Genomic DNA, 6,614 nt, shown 5'->3' with positions numbered 1-6,614 from the left:
TTGTACGCCAAACGCGCGTTTCGTCTACATAAGACTCATCAGTGACGCTCATATCAAAATATTTATAAAGCCAAACAAGTACAAAGTTGAAGAGCATTGAGGATCCAAAATTCCAAAAAGTTGTGCCAATTACGGCTAAGGTAATCTATGCCTGGAATAAGAAAATCCTTAGTTTTTTCAAAAATTTAAATTTTCAATCTCGATCTGTTTCTGAAATAAATTTTAACATAACTTTTGAATTTTTAACCCTGTATACCACCATTCCCCATGTGGAATTATAATTTTTATTAAAATATTTTGAACGACAAAATTATTTTATATTTCTTCCATTTACATTTTCTGACATCATACACGCGAGGCAATGACCTTGTTTATAAATAGTCCGTATCAACTTCACAAATAATACAGGATGGTCTTGGTGTATAGATTCTGCGTACTGACGTTGTTTATCATCTTAACAACGTGTTACATTGTACTTTTATTTGTCTTTGTTCTATTATTAATATTACTTTTACTGTTTGGTCTGTTTTCTACGATATTCATTTGACGTGGCTCGGTACTTATACATCCCGTCAATGTGTTTGTATTATCTTTCGTTTTGTAAGGGCGACTTTTTTGCGATGTTGATATTTAAAAAGAACTTCTGAATAGTTTTCTATCTCGGTCTTTTTCTGAAATAAGTTTTAACATAACTTTTGAATTTTTAACCCTGTATACCACCATTCCCCATGTAAAATTAAAATTTCTATGAAAGTATTTTTAACGACAAAATTATTTTATATTTCTTTCATTTACATTTTTTGACATCATACACGCGTCATATATGTAAAGAAACATAAAAAGGCATATAGACAAAGCACATCAAAAATGAAAGACTAGAATACAAAAATGTTTTACAATAGCACAATAACGGGATGTATAAGTCTAGAGACGCGTCATATGTATCAAAAAAACACTAAAAGGCATAATAGACAAAGCACATTAGCAAATACGAAAGACAAGACCCTCTATTGCGTCCAAAATGCCTTACATTCATACTGGTCGATTAACACACTTGCACAACCTATATATGCCTTTCATTTATTGCAAAGGAGTAGGTTCAGTAAGACCCCTTTTTGGCCCCAAAATATAGCAGTTTTAGAAGATTGTGAAAATGTAATCTTTAAGCTATATTGTGGAAAGTAAAATGCTTCTGCTACATACATATGTGCAGTTTTTGACAAAACAATAGACAATTATTGCGTTCTAGCATCATTAAGTCAGGCTAAATTACTGAAATCTTCAAAATTTTAGCATTTTGGTTAATTTTTGGACGGTTTCCGTCGAAAATGAAAGTGGCCGCATTCGTGTTCATTCATAATATTGAAATGTAAGTTGTATTTGATGATAATACAAAACATATATAAAGGTTGAGGATGAACACGGATGCGGCCACTTTCATTTTTGACAAAAACCATCTGAAAAGTGACGTTTTTTGGCATATTTGATAGATTTTTCATATTTAAGCTTGAATCAGAGAGTTTTAAATGACTAAATTAGTTAAAATTTTTCACATAAACTAATCGAATCAATTGAAATGGACACTTAAGTGTATAAAAAGTGTCCAAAAACTTTCGTTAGATGAACCTGAAATTTGAGGCCAAATTCGGCCCTTACCGGACCTACTCCTTTGTTCTAGTCCTGAATATGCATTAAATTTATGCCACTGGATACAGCACAAATATCAATCACAGTCTCATTGCATAGCATCTATATGAAATGTAATTATATAAAAACTTTTATATATAATTTTGTGAAGAAATCATATATATAAATTCTGGCAAGAATTTAATCTTTTTAACATAAAGTTTTATTGGATTTTACCCGCGATCAATTATCAAAAGGAAATCCTTAGGGAAAACAAATACATAAGTATGATAAAAAAAGATGTAGAAGTATTCTTTATTACAAATCCTCAAATAAACCATTATATCAATAAAATCGCCGGATTGTTATAACTACAAGGATTGTACTGGTCACTTCTGGTAAGATTTGCTCAGTAAGAAAATATGATACGAGGATAAGTAACTGCACGTAATAAGTTTTCATATTTCTGTACTACTTCCAGATTTATTAAGTTTTCTATTTATTTTAAATTTATAGGTTCTTTCTACTATAACGGATGGCACAGATGCGTAAAATATATTGCATATTGATAAATATTTTGGCGTTATGATGCTCATTATCTAGGAGTTTGTCATATTTTCCTCAGCATGCTTGATGATCCGTTCTCCCTAAGGTTTTTATGATGGAATCTACAGAAGGCTGATGACTTAATCAGATGGACTTATAAAATGTTATACCATTTCTTGTCTGTCTTAAATGTTTGGTTTTATTGATAAACTACTTGGTAGGTTTTATGGTTTATCCTACTATTTGAACAATGGATATATTAAAAGTTTCTTCTCAAACTCATTGATGATTTTTGTAAATTTTGTTCGAGGTTACTATACATATTTTAAAAATTCACAAATTGATGCCCTATGATAAGCACACAATAGATTATTTTGATTTAATATAAAGAAGGGAACAATTATCAGGACAAACGTGAAGTGTTAATGTTTGAAATTATTCAATGCAGACCTATATCCATCCTCCCAACAATGTCGATAGCTACACCTTATAAGCTTTTTTTTTTTAAATTAGGCTCATCTACATATACACACGAACAAACACACACACATACATATAGTTGGACCTTCCTCTCAGTTTCAGATCCCCTAGCCCTAATGAGGCAGATATCAATCGGCTGATTTTAACCATCATTGACCACAACACTGGTTGGTCTAGGTAGGAAAATCAATCGGAAAAGATATGTGGTTGAGAAAATTATAAAAATTGGCTACAAATGGGATCGATGAAAATGAAGATCAAGTCGCGCAGTGCTAAAAACCACAGAGGATGATTGTGTTGGTTTCAATTGGGATGCAGCCGTTGTTGTAAATGAGTTAACTTTGAACTATACAAGCGTGGATCGATTTTTAATTGTATAATATTCAAGATTATTTTATTAAACTATCACATCAAACTGATGTAGGTAATCTGTTATCCGAAATATTTATATTGTTTTTTCTCATATCAATTTTACTTGTCAATACTGTTTTTTCTTATAATATTTGTGTTGTTTTGTACACTTTTTACATGATCTGCTTACTCTTCCGGAGCACCTGAGATCACCCTCAGTTTTTGGTGGGTTTCATGTTGCTCAGTCTTTAGTTTTCTATGTTGTTTCTTGTGTACTACTATTTGTCTGTTTTGCTTTTTCATTTTTAGCCATGGCGTTGTCATTTTATTTTTCGATTTATGAGTTTGACTGTTCCTCTGGTATCTTTTGCCCCTCTTTTAGGCGATTATCTGTTACCGGGAATAAGTGAAATTAGTCTTCATGTAACAATATAATACTTCTGTAACAAAACCAGCATTAACTCGGAGAAAACAAAAGCTGTAAATGCATGACCATTGTTCACGATCAATTGTTTCAAACTTGTTATTCTAGGAACACATCCAAAAAATACGAATTGATCATGTTTTGAATACGAAAAAATGCTTTAAGTTAATTGAGTATCTTTTAAATGAATGTATATTAATTTTTAGAATATAATTTATTAAAAACTATACTTCACAAGAATAACGAATTAATTATGATTCTATTAAGAAAAAAAATACTTTAAGTTAATTAAAGATTTTTTTTAAATGAATGTTCATTTGTATATCAATTTTATTATAAACTATACATCTATAATATTTCACCGAGTCAGTGAACATGTTTATTCGGATAAAAACAAAAACCCCAAAGTTCACGTATTGCCTGAACATGTTTTCTTCAAAAGGCTGTATAATCTTCATCTGATTTCAGGAAATAAAGCTAAATGTTCTTTCATTCTTTAGTAAGAAAATGAAGAAAGATGAAGCTTGTCTATTATGATGATTAGAGTGTCATGTCGGATTTGGAACTTTCAAATCAGATGACCCATTTTGGGATAGTAGTACTATATATGTACATTTAGTCTAGGAGAGCATAATTTATTTAATAATTGTAATTGACTTTAAATTAGCTTTTAATAACTGCGAGTACTCTTATATCGGTATGTTGTATCTATTTTTTTATTCTTATAGATCTTTAGAGTTTAGTTTCTTGAATTTGAGTTTTACAGTTTGCTCTTATGCTGTGTTACACCACTGTCCACGGTCAGGGTCAGGATAAGGGTTACACGCTCACAAATATGTTTAACACTATGATAGCAAACTTGATTAACACCATCAAATTATCTGTGCGCTTGTCCAAAGTTAGAAGCATTTGGTTCAGTGGTTGTTCCATGTCTGTCATATTTGTTTTCTGTATATTATTTTGTTATAAATTAGGCCGTTAGTTTTTCTCATTTTGGTTGTTTCACATTTTCATGTCAGGGGCTTTTGTAGCCGACTATATATTGTCATTGTTGAAGACCGAACGTTATATTCATATTCTAAGAACTCTGGTGGATAGTTGTATGAAGCTATCATACCACATCACCCTACTAGTATATATAAAAATAATTATTTATTGTTATTCGGTATCATTATTATTGATTTTTTTTTAGTTAAGACAATTATGTATTCGATGGTATGCTGTCGCAAAATATTGCATTTGTCTAAATGTCCTGTACATAAAAAGATATAAATAAAAAAAAATATGTACATTGGAGAATGTGCAACTAAAAATGAAAAAAGTTACCATTAAAAAAATATTCAACGAATAAATGGTAAAAAATAATTATTATTTCCTGATGGAATAAAAGGTAAAGAATATTTTTTCCTGATGGAATAAATGGTATAGTATATTTGTTCCTAATGGAATAAATGTTAAAAAATATTTGTTCCTGACGAATAATTGGTAAAAGAATAGTTGTTCTTAATGGAAGAAATTGTATAAAATATTGGTTCCCGATGTAGTAAATGGTATAGAATATTATATTCCTGATGGAATAAATGGTAAAGCATAGTTGTTCTTGATGGAATGAATGGTAAAAGAATATTTGTTCCTGATTCAATAAAAAGTAAAGAAGAATATTTGTTTATGATGGAATATATGGTATAAAATATTTGTTCCTGATGGAATAAATGGTAAACAATATTTGTTCCTAACAGAATAGATGGTGAAAGAATAGTTTTTTCCCCTGATGGAATAAATGGTAGAGAATATTTGTTCCCTAACGAACAAATGGTTAAAGAATATCTGTTTCTGATGAAATAACTGTTAAAGGATATTTGTTCCTAATTGGTAAAAGAATAGTTGTTCTTGATGGAATAAAATGTGTAGAATATTTGTTCCCGACGGAGTAAATGCTATAGAATATTATATTCCCGATGGAATAAATGGTAAAGCATAGTAAAGAATGTGTGTTCCTGACTGAATAAATGGTATAGAATATTTGTTGCTGATGGAATAAATAGTAAAGAATATTTGTTCCAGATTGAACAAGTGGTCAAGAACATTTGTTTCTGATGGAATGAATGTGTAGAATTATTGTTCCTGACGGAATAAATGGTTTAGACTATGCGTTCCTGATGAAATTAATGACAAAGAATATTAATTCCTGCCGGAATAAATGGTAAAGAATATTAGTTACTGACGGAATAAATGGTATAGAATATTTGTTCCTGATGGAATAAATGGAGTAGATTATTTATTTCTGACATAATAAATGGTATAGAATATTAGTTCCTGATGGAATAAATGGTAAAGAATATTAGTTCCAGACGGAATAAATGGTATAGAATATTTGTTTCCCATGGAATAAATAGTAAAGAATATTTGTTCCTGACGGAATCAATGGTAAAGAATATTTGTTCCTAACGGAATAAATGTTATAGACTTTTCTAGACGGAATAAATGGTATAGAATATTTGTTCTAGACGGAATAAATGGTTTAGAATTTTTGTTCCTGATGGAACAGGAACATATATTATAGCTTTAAATATACGTTGACACTTGTTCATTACGGGAGCATGTACTAAATGAACCTGACTTTTGAAAACCATGCAATAATTTAATATAATTATAGCCCAAAATTGTTATTCTATTATCATGAACCAAATACCAAGTATATTAACATATTACAATAAAAATGTACATGTATAAGCATTTCATATCTTTGTCTGTGGTAGTTTTAACTCGGAAATTCGGCTCAAAATAGGTATTTAAAGATGCTCGCAGTCAATAATAATATTTCTTCAGTTTAGAATTTATATTATATCGTACATGAATGAACTCGAACTCCATGACAAAGGAACATAACGAATATAACGAATATGACGGCACTAAATATGTTTGTCAAATATAGAAAAAGAAGATATCTTTTATATAACCCGAATTTGTTTTCTCTCAATCGATTTATGACTTTTGAACACCGATATCTGTACTACTGTTACCTTTGTTTATTTCCATCAAATGGGCTCACAATGAGCATAGTACAATATCAAAAAAGAAACAACAATAGTCTAGTATACATCCAAAGAAAAGAACAAGCAGGTTGAACATCATGGACAACACACATATATAAGTATAAGTTCATCATTGTTTCTCTGCTTAATAT

The sequence above is a fragment of the Mytilus edulis genome, chromosome 2, assembly GCF_963676685.1.
Source record: "Mytilus edulis chromosome 2, xbMytEdul2.2, whole genome shotgun sequence".
Lineage (NCBI taxonomy): Eukaryota > Metazoa > Mollusca > Bivalvia > Mytilida > Mytilidae > Mytilus > Mytilus edulis.
Note: the sequence above shows the minus strand (reverse complement) of the source record.